We start from the raw sequence: 10,323 nt of genomic DNA on the forward strand, positions 1-10,323 counted from the left end.
TGCTGGAATCAGAAGTTTCAAAAGCAGCTATGTGGGGCATCCCTGGAGCAGTCCCACTGCCATACTTCCCTGTTTAAATGTGCCTGAACAAAAACAGGCAGGCAAGGCATGCTTGAGAGGGTCTCTCCACAAAAGTCCTGAGGATGTAGTGTAGCTCTACGTTAAATATCCACAATGAACATGGTCTCCCCTACTTGTACATGATGCACAAATAAGTTTTATGTTAATACTACATCACTGAATATTGGAAAATAAGGGTCTAGCACACACAAAGCTCCAACAATCCATTTGACTCTTGGCATTTGACCAATTAATAACTGTTACCCCAGCGTTGCTATTTTCTGGATATCATTAAGACAGGAAATAGATTTGCTCCTCTAATTAGTTTTACAAAACAAAGAAAAGAAACAGAAAATCTCAGTACTGTGGTGCTGGCACAAAGTACAAGTGTTCTGTTATGCCCAGGCCTCACCACAGAACACATTAAGCATGATCACCAATTGGTCTTTCTACACAGAAAGACTTCTGGAGAGTATCAAAGAAAACCAGAAGCAGAAAGAAATGACAAAAATAGCAGCTATGCCAGAGGACAAAATACTAACATAGAGAAAACTTTGGTTCAAAAGCATCTTGGAAATGTTTAGGTGGGTTGAAGCAGTAATGCATTCCAAGGTTAAAAATGGAGCTCCTTTTGGCACCATCTAGATGGCAGAGAGAGCAGTTTTCTGTACAACAGCCACTCTTGTCTACTCTTCCAGCTGGTGAAAAGACACTATTTTGGTGTCAGCTGTTCGACTGTGATAGGACAATTCAGGAAAACATGGTAAATCATTACAAGAAAAACAGGGTGGAAACAACCAAAAAACCCAGTCTGTCACAGCCTTTAGTTAAATCCAAATGAAGAAGGGATAGAAACCATCATTATCCAAAACCAAAATCAAATCCTAAAGTGTAAAGTAGCATGAGGGAAAAACAAACAACCCACATTTAGCTCAAAACTGCAATACCTAAAAACAAAATGTAGCACTATTTCAGGGAAAAACAATTATCGTTTTTTATTCCCTAACACTGAAAAGTTAACTTCTGTTGAGGAAAAAACTATACATATGTATACACATCACCCCCCCCGCCCGTGTGCGTGTGTACATAAGTAGGTAGCGGTGTCCCGCAGGGTCAGTGTTCGGTCCAGTACTTTTCAACATCTTTATTAAAGATTTGGATGTGGGGGTGAAGAGCTCACTGGTCAAGTTTGTGAATGACACCAACAGGCAGACCTAAACAGGCTAGCAAATTGGGTGGATCAGAACTCGATGAAGTTCAACATCGAGAAATGTAAAGTGCTCCACCTGGGGACAAGCAACCCCCAACACACTTCCAGGCTTGGCAGCACCAAATTGACTAGCACCATGAATGAAAGGGTCCTGGGGGTAATAATAGACCACAGTATGTATATGAGTTGGCAGTGCGATGCTGTAGCCAGTGGGGCAAATAATACTCTGGCATGCATCAATCAATGCATCTCCAGCAAAACCATGGAGGCGATTCCTCCACTCTACTCAGCACTGGTGAGACCACAGCTGGAGTAGTGTGTCCAGTTCTGGGCACCGCACTTTAACAAGGACATGAACAAGCTTGAGAGAGTCCAAAGAAGAGCTACCCATATGATCAAAGTCTTAAAAGGCAAGTCATATGAGGAAAGGATGTGGGATCCGGGACTCTTCAGCCTGAGGAAAACAAGGCTGAGAGGGGACCTGGTAGCAGCTTACCACTGCACTAGGGGAGTACATCAAGGGCTCAGTGAACAACTGTTCATCACGGCACACAGGGGAAAAACCAGGAGTAATGGCCACAAACTCCTGGAAGATTAAAGCTCAACATTAGGAAAAACTTCTTCACAGTCAGAGTGTCCACACTGCACCACCTCTGGAGACAGCTTATTCCACAGTCACCTACCCTGGAAATCTTCAAGAGGAAACTAGACAGTCACCTTGCTGGGGTCACCTGACCCCCAGTTATCTTTCCTGCTCAGTGCAGGGGGCTAGACCCAATGATCTTCCAATTCCCCTCTGGCCTTACAATCTACACACACACACACACACACACACACACACAATAAAAGCCTAAGTCTGTCTGTCTTTCTGCCCGTAATACTTTATTTGTGCTGATTGGCTGTCTCAGCAGCCAATCAGAGTGCCCTACACAGACAGACAGCAGAGTGCTGCCATGACAGTGGGGTCTGAGGGGCCAGAGGGGACAAAAAGTAATCCACGATGAAGCTATGACAAAGTAATTTTTTAGTAAATTTCACAACAGAAGTCATGGAATGGTCACCAAGCTTGCTTGCTATGGGCTTACAAGCAACTAAACAGAAACCATACTAATTGCATTTTCCTACCGTGAAACACTGCCCCATGTGAGCTGTAGTTTGGAGAGCTAATGATTTTCATTCTTTCCAACTGGTCAACACTCCTGGCTGAACTACATCTTCCATGATCCAGTGTACTCCTTCCCTTTTGTGGAGTGACAGGATGCAGTGTGGGATGCCTGGAGGACAGACCAGACCCGACCCACCTCACAGAATGCTTGGTGTCCACATGCAACATGTAGCTGGTTCACAGTACACTGGTACAAAAGAATTACTGGCTTTCCAGGTATATTTTAGAACTGTTCCAGGAGGCTTTAAACCAGTGTAATAGGCTTGTATGTCTGCCCATTTCAGGTTTAAAATGCATATAGACCAGTCTACATGTGTCCATGTTGTAGTAAAGCACTGTCTGTAAGGTGCTAAGGTAAAGACTGCAAACTTTTTAGCTGCTCAAACTGAACATGAAGAACAGGTTTATTTAAAACAAACTAGATTCCACCCCCCAATAATTATGAAGCAAGTACTTAGCATATCACTACAACAAATTCATTCTTCACATCTGTGAAAATGCTGTACCAGCTTTTACCAAAATAATTTTCTCTGTAAACAACATATTCAAATGACAATTAAAGGGTTGTTTTTTGGAAACTGGCTTATAGGTATGGTAATATACATTATAATGGTTCAAGATGGGCAGCAGGGATTAACTGATTTCTAAAGAGCTTGAGTCTCATGCATAAAGTTACTCTCAGCCCTGGAAGCAGACGGGCTGTCTAACACAACAAGGCCAACGGATGGATACATGACCTGAGAACTCTGAGGAGAAATGCCATAACACAAGATCACAGCCTTCAAGCAAACAGGTTGTCTAACACAACAAGGACATACAGTCTGGGAACCAAGGGGTACGTACCATACTGCCCATAACATGAGATAAGTGCCACCAGGTAACAAGGCCGAGAGCAGAGTTGGGGGGGGGGGGGGGGGGAGCCACAGAGCACGAGGGCGAGGGGGGGGGGGGGGGGGGGGGGGGTGCCAAGTCCCGGTTTTGTGGGAACAGACCAAATTAGGGGAAGGCCTGGAAAACTACGTGGATGTGTGACCACAGAGAGACAACCAACCAGCAATAGCCATGGATGAAGTCATCAGGAGTCATCAAGAGGGAAGAAGAACACAAAAGCAGAGACTTGAGAGTAACAAAGGGTCCCAACCCAGGTCCCTTCCTCTCTGTCCCTCCCTACCTCCCTCTTCTTCTCCCTGTCCCAGTCCCTGGGAAGAGTCCCCAACGCCACCATGGACAGAGAGCACACACCAGCACCCTGTCTCATCCACCCCACTGGAGGGGGGTGTGGGCCTCTGCATCCCACCTCCAGAATCCTGACATCTGACACCTAAGAAACAGCCTCAGTGTGACGACTGCGTCCTGTCCATGTACTTTGACTCAGATGACAGCCCTAGGATTTGGTAGATATACGGCATTGCTTGATTGTTTGTATTGCTTCTTTTTCTGTTATCACTGTGTATCAATAAATTTGCTTATTATCAAATGGAAAGGTCCTGGTCAGTCTGAGGGACAAGGCCTCAGGGTCCTAAATCCAAAGCCAACATCTAATATTAGCTGAGGGGTTTTTATTCATAATTTTGTAAGCACAAGTCAAACATACAATAGGCACTTCAACCTAAAATAGTTCTTAGGGCTGCGTGAAATGGCTGCATTTCAATTCAGTTTCAGATTTGGCCATTTCAGAGGAGAGCAATTCGTTTTGGTGTTTCGGATCACTGTCCTGGTTCGTACCTCCAAATCTGTTTCAAATAGGCTGCAAGGGAAGCTTCATACAGCCCTACCCAGCTGGGCAAGGCTTGGGCCAGGGGCTGCAGGGCCCCAGTGGGGAGCAGGATGGGGCCATGGGTAGCTCATCCAGGGGAGCAGGAGGGCCGCTGCCCTCTGTGCAGGTGAGGAAACCCCCACACGGATCTCTGATCCCTGTTGCGCCAGGTCACAGGGCAGGGAAACAGCACAGAGCAGCAAGCAAACCTGCTGGTCCCTGCCATGCGACTCTGTTCCTCAGGGAGCAGAGATCCACACCAGGGGTCTCCTCGCTGCCACTGCCCACCTCGTGCTGCCCCGGCAACATGGGGCTGTGTGGAGCGGGCAGCAGTGGCGAGAAGACCCCGATGCAGATCTCTGCTCCTTGCAGAGCCAGGTTGCGTGGCAGGGACACCCCAGCCCCCAGTTCAATTCCCCAGCTCTCTGATCATTCCCCCAGTTCTTCCTGGGGGAGTGTGAGTCCCCGGATCTGCACACTGGGTTTTAGCAGGCTGCCACTGCAGGCTGAGGCCAGCAGCAGCACCACAGTCTTCCCGGTGCTCAGCACAGGCTGTGCCAAGAGGCTGCCACTAGCTCCAACCTGCAGCAGCAGCTTGCTGAAACTCTGCACGTAGATCACGGACCGGCACCCCCCAGAAAGAGCTGGGGAAATGATCAGAGAGCTGGGGAAATTGAACTGGGAGCTAGATGTCAATATCAGAGCAGTCTTTCCCCTCCCTCTTCTTAGTTTATGTTTCCCTGCAAGCCCAGCTCCGAAACTTCGAAATTCTCTGAAACATTTCCAAAACGTTTCAGAGTCTTCCGTTTCAGTTCAGATTTGGTGTTTCAGGTGCCGAAACAGCCCCAAACATCTCCAAAATGAAATGGCTGCTGAAATTTTGCACAGCCCTAGTAGTTCTTTCATTAAGAATCTTTTCAGCCTTTGCTTTAAAACAGATGAGTAGCTATAATCCATCTCTCTAATTATTTGAATGGAGGGCAAACCAGTTTCAAATTATGTTCATCCCACTGCAACTTAAAGCATTAGGCTTTTTAAAAAAGGAATTTTGAATTTAAAAACCAACAGCTATGGGGAAAAAAAAACAAACAGATTTCACCAGTTATCCATTTATTTCTACTAAATATGCAATATTTGTAATTTTTACATCATTTTTGTGGGTTGTAACACCAACATAAAAGTAACCAAAAATAGACTGCCCGAGTTACTTTGCAAGGACTTCCTCTAAGCTCCTTTATTTTATAGTTAAGTCAAAAACTAACAAAAGAATGCCAGAATGGTCTTTGTAACAAAAGCATTTATTAAATGAAGTGCAAATGTCTTCCTTCTTCAGTGGGGAAAATAACTTCTCACCAGCTGGTAAAGCTACCCTTTCCATTGTAAATAGAGCAGAGATGCCATAGATGCTTATGGGAAATGCAAAACAGAGTGGATTAATCCTTGACACAATGTGCACAGCTGTCAACATATCAATTATATGTAAAAGAATTATATGAAGAGTGCTGGTCTTTCTAAATAAAGTGGTATAAATCCTATTGCTGCAACATTTAAATCTAAACTAGGGGAAAAATAGTCCCCAAACCAGAAGGCAGGGCAAGGTGACATGTTATAAATAGGGACATACCGAAATTGTGATTTCTGTGGAAACCGTGATTTTGGGCAGGCCCCCTGCCAAAAAAAAAAAAAAGCAGGATCCGCAACTTTTGTGGTCTCCCTGAATAAAAAAAAAAAAAATTAAAAAAAATAAAAATAAAACCCTCACTGAAAACAAAATACTGGCTTCCTCTGAGGAGGCAGCAGTCTTGTGGCCGCACAGCTTGCTGGGAGGGGAAGGGGAAGGTGGCAGTCTGCTGGCATGACAAGATGGCTGCCGCCACCCCCCTACCCCGTTTCACTGATTGGCTGAGGGTCATCAGTCATACAGCCCCACCCCTCACCACCAATTGGTAGTGAGAGGCGGGGCCACATGATGGACAGCCCTTGAAGCCAATCAGCAGTGAGGAATGGGGCCATATGGTGGACAGCCCTCTCAGCCAATCAGTGGCAAGGTGTGGGGCCTCCAAGGTGTGGGGCTCTACTATACTCCACTTGTGAAAATGGCTGCCAGGCCCACCATCTGCCCGCAGAACTTGGCCAGCGGCCACCTCGACTTCAGTAGACCCCTAATTACAGACTGTTCAGCCGAAGTATAGTGTAAGCCTATGAAAGCTCAGGGCCTCTCTGAACAACTTAGTCTATAAGGTGCCATCCTGCCCTGTCTTCTGCCTAGCTTCAGACTAACTCAGCTAACCACCTCTATAGAAAAAAAAAATTGTAGAAAGCTGCAGAGCACAACTGTGCTGATGCATGAGGGTAGAACATAAAACATAGACCTAAGAAATTTGGTTATAGGGTAAGAAAATATCTTGTCATATGAATTCTTGGGGACTTTTTCTAATGGGTTGGTATACTCACAAGTACACATACATTTCTGCATTCTACAAAACAGCATCTCTCAAGTTCCCAAGCTCTTCCTACTAAGTTTATAAGGGAACTGTGCTTATTTCTACAAATGATTTTCTTATAAATCCCAATTACACCAAGGAGCAACATAAACATTTTCAATTCAAATTTCAGAACATCAACTCAATCCTTCATACTTCAAAAGACAGGTAACTTAGGGTTCTATTAAGTTTGCTTTGAGTCAGCCTTGAGAGTAGGACAAATGAAAGCCCATATACTTTTCACAGACATAAATGTCATGCGTCTCACTACTTAGACCTGATGAAGAATATTCTGCATTGAAAATCTTTTCTAACTCTACACCAGCTATACAGTTGGCTCAGAAACAGAGATTACCCTAAGAAATCCTTGCCTCTTGAATAATTCATGAACCATCACAGCTACAACATCACTCTAAGACAGTGGTCTCCGACCTCTTTAAGCAGGAGATCACCTTTGGCATTTAAAAGCAGCCCAAGATCTACCATGTGCCACCACCAGCCCCACAGCCCCCTGCCCAGCAGGTAAGTCTGTGGGGAGGGAAGGCAGGGGGCAGATCGAGGTAGAGAGAGAAAAAATGATTTGGGGGCATGCCTCCCCAGCAGGTAAGTCCAACCCGGCCGGGGTCCCACTCAACTTATCCCTGCTCCTGCCTCTGAGGCACTGTCCCCCAACGTGGAGGCCTCGATCTAGCCCCTGCCCCTTCCCTCCCCTACGGACTGACTTGCTGCGCTGGGGTATGCGCTGCATGCACGTGGGCACCTAGTCCCCCATCCCAGCCTCAGATTGACTCCAGGAGACTCCGAGATCTACCGGTGGATCAAGATCCACTGGTTCGTGACCACTGCTCTAACACTACCATGGCATTTATCATAAGGGGGTCTTGCCCTGCTGTCTATGCACAAATGCCTATTTTGCAGTCTTAAAGCTGTTCCCTTCACTCAGAAGCATCTTTCAGGGGTGCTGCATGTAAATGCAATAGCTGTAAAACAATTTGAGATTTTGTAACATAAAAAATTCATGTATTCACCCACTAAACAGTAACTTATTTCAGCTTGCAACACACGCTGACTTCCAAGATCAAAGCAAAAATAGCTTTAAAAAAAGAAAAAAGAAAGAAAAATAAAGGAAATTCTGGCACACTATTAGAGAAAAGCTTTGATATCAATGACAGCCACACTGTAATACACAGGTTACAGAGGAAGATACTTCCATATATATTTTGAATCCTTTATTTCTGATATTTTTCTTTTTTTTTTTAAATGTTTGCAGCTTTGGTAACACAGTATTGAATTTAAAAGAATAAGTAAGTAACTAAACTAAACCAGAATTAGGTCACTTTTCACATGGAAGTGCTATAAGAAATGGAATCAATTATTTATTATTAAAATAAGCACACACCGTCTAACAGCATGATATTAAATTTCAGTCACCAAAACACAGCTGTCATCAATCAACAGCCTTTAGTTGTTTAGACACTTCTCATATCTGGTATAAAATGTGTCCAAATACTATAGTTACCTACTCTTTTAGACTGCAACATTAATTGTGTTATTAATCTCACCGGTATATTGGATTTTATATGGGGCTTTTGAAACCATCACTCAACACAATGAAAATGCTGCCATGGTTCTTGCATGCTAAGCTTTATGTTTATGGATTTTTCCTTTTAATCTTTTGCCATGCTGCTATAAAAATGCAACTGTTCTAAAAATACAACCACCTAACATATCCAAATATTATGAACTTCTAATTTTGTCAAATCTTTCCAACATTAGTGTTTCTCAAATTAAAGTATGTGCTCCTGGGGGACTGCCCAGGCAGGGACAAGCCTGAGCCTGGCTTATCCACTTATCTCCTCACACCTCACTTATCTTCTAACACCTTGTGGCACCTATCAAAAAATCTGGCAGCACCGCAGGGTGCCCTGGCACCCTGGTTGAGAATCACTAGACTAGTCTATAATTTGGAAAAAATATAATCCTGGGAGGAGGCCCCACACTTCAAGGGTGTAGACAGACTGGAAAGAGTCAAGCACAGAGCAACAAAAATTATTTTGCACCTGGAAAGAAAGACTTATGAGGAAAGCCTGAAAGAATAAGGGCTATTTAGCCTGGAGAAGAGAAGACTGGGGTGGGTTTTGATAACAGTCTTCAAATACCTGAAATGTGATTATAGAGAGGATGGTGATGGGCTTTTTATCTGTGGCCATAAGGGATAGAAGCGACGGCCTCAAGTTACAGCAGAGGAAATTTACGTTGGAGATTGGGAGGAATTTTGATCATGAGGGTGGTAAAGCATTGGAACAGGCTTCCTAGAGAAGCTGCAGAATCTTCATCCTTGGAAATTCTCAACAGTAGGCTGGATAGACACTTAGCTGGGATGGTCTAGTCAGGGATGATCCTGCCTTGAGCAGGGGGCTGGACTAAATGACCTTGTAAGGTCACTTCCAGCCCTACTTTCCTAGGATCTTATGATGCAAGACAAAACAGAATGAATTTGTAGCTTTTATCAGCTGCATATTAGCAAGTTCACTATATATTATTTCTAAGGTAATATGTTCATTAAAATGTTAAGGAGGATTATTCTGCACTGGTCTGGTCCTGTAGGGAGCATACCAGGAAAGCCAAGGCTGCAACTGAACTCCAACTAGCTTTGAGCATCAAGGACAATAAAAAGTCCTTTTTCAGGTATGTGGGAAGCCGGAGGAAGAGATGCTGGTAGGCTTCCAACTTGCTTTAATAGTGTAAATATATCAATACCTATTAAATAGGTACTTTGCGTCAGTCTTTCATCAGTCCCATGGGACGCCCATGCCCGCTACGGGACAGGGAAGTCCGGGTGAGGGTGATCCCCTGCCTTCCATTAATGCTGACTTCGTGAAGGAACATCTTGAGAAGCTGGATACCTTCAAGTCAGCCGGCCCTGACAATCTTCACCCCAGGGTACTCAAGGAGCTGGCGAGCATCATAGCCCAGCCTCTAGCACGGATCTTTGAAAACTCTTGGCGCTCTGGTGTAGTGCCCGAAGACTGGAAGAAGGCCAATGTGGTGCCTATCTTCAAGAAAGGGAGGAAAGTGGATCCAGCTAACTATAGGCCCATCAGCCTGACTTCTATCCCAGGGAAGACCTTAGAAAAGTTTATTAAATAGACCATCCTTGACGCCAACATCTTAAGGGATAGCCAGCACGGGTTTGTTGCGGGTAGGTCTTGCTTGACCAATCTCATTTCCTTCCACGACCAGGTGACCCATCACCTGGATAAGGGAGAAGAGATTGATGTCATATATCTTGACTTCAAAAAAGCCTTTGATCTGGTTTCCCATTATCACCTCTTGGAGAAACTGGCCAATTGTCGCCTTGGGTCCTCCACGATCCGCTGGCTGGAAAATTGGCTCCGGGGTCGGACCCAGAGGGTAGTAATCGATGGAAGTCACTCATCGTGGTGTCCTGTGACCACTGGGGTCCCCCAAGGCTCTGTCCTTGGACCCATACTGTTCAACATCTTCATTAATGATGTGGACACTGGAGTCAGAAGCGATCAGAACTGGCCAAGTTCGCCGATGACACCAAACTTGGGGGCAAAGCATCCACACCAGAAGACAGGCAGGTGATCCAGGCTGACCTGGACAGGCTCAGCAAGTGGGCAGA

The 10,323-nt window shown here is 45.0% G+C and overlaps 1 protein-coding gene across 1 annotated transcript in view; it reads right to left on the bottom strand.

Moving 5' to 3' along the window:
* NBEAL1 (neurobeachin like 1) overlaps positions 1–10,323 on the bottom strand; it is a 135,972-nt gene that overhangs the window by 103,320 nt on the left and 22,329 nt on the right.

The sequence above is a fragment of the Alligator sinensis genome, unplaced genomic scaffold (assembly GCF_000455745.1).
Source record: "Alligator sinensis unplaced genomic scaffold, ASM45574v1 scaffold755_2, whole genome shotgun sequence".
Taxonomy (NCBI): Eukaryota; Metazoa; Chordata; order Crocodylia; family Alligatoridae; genus Alligator; species Alligator sinensis.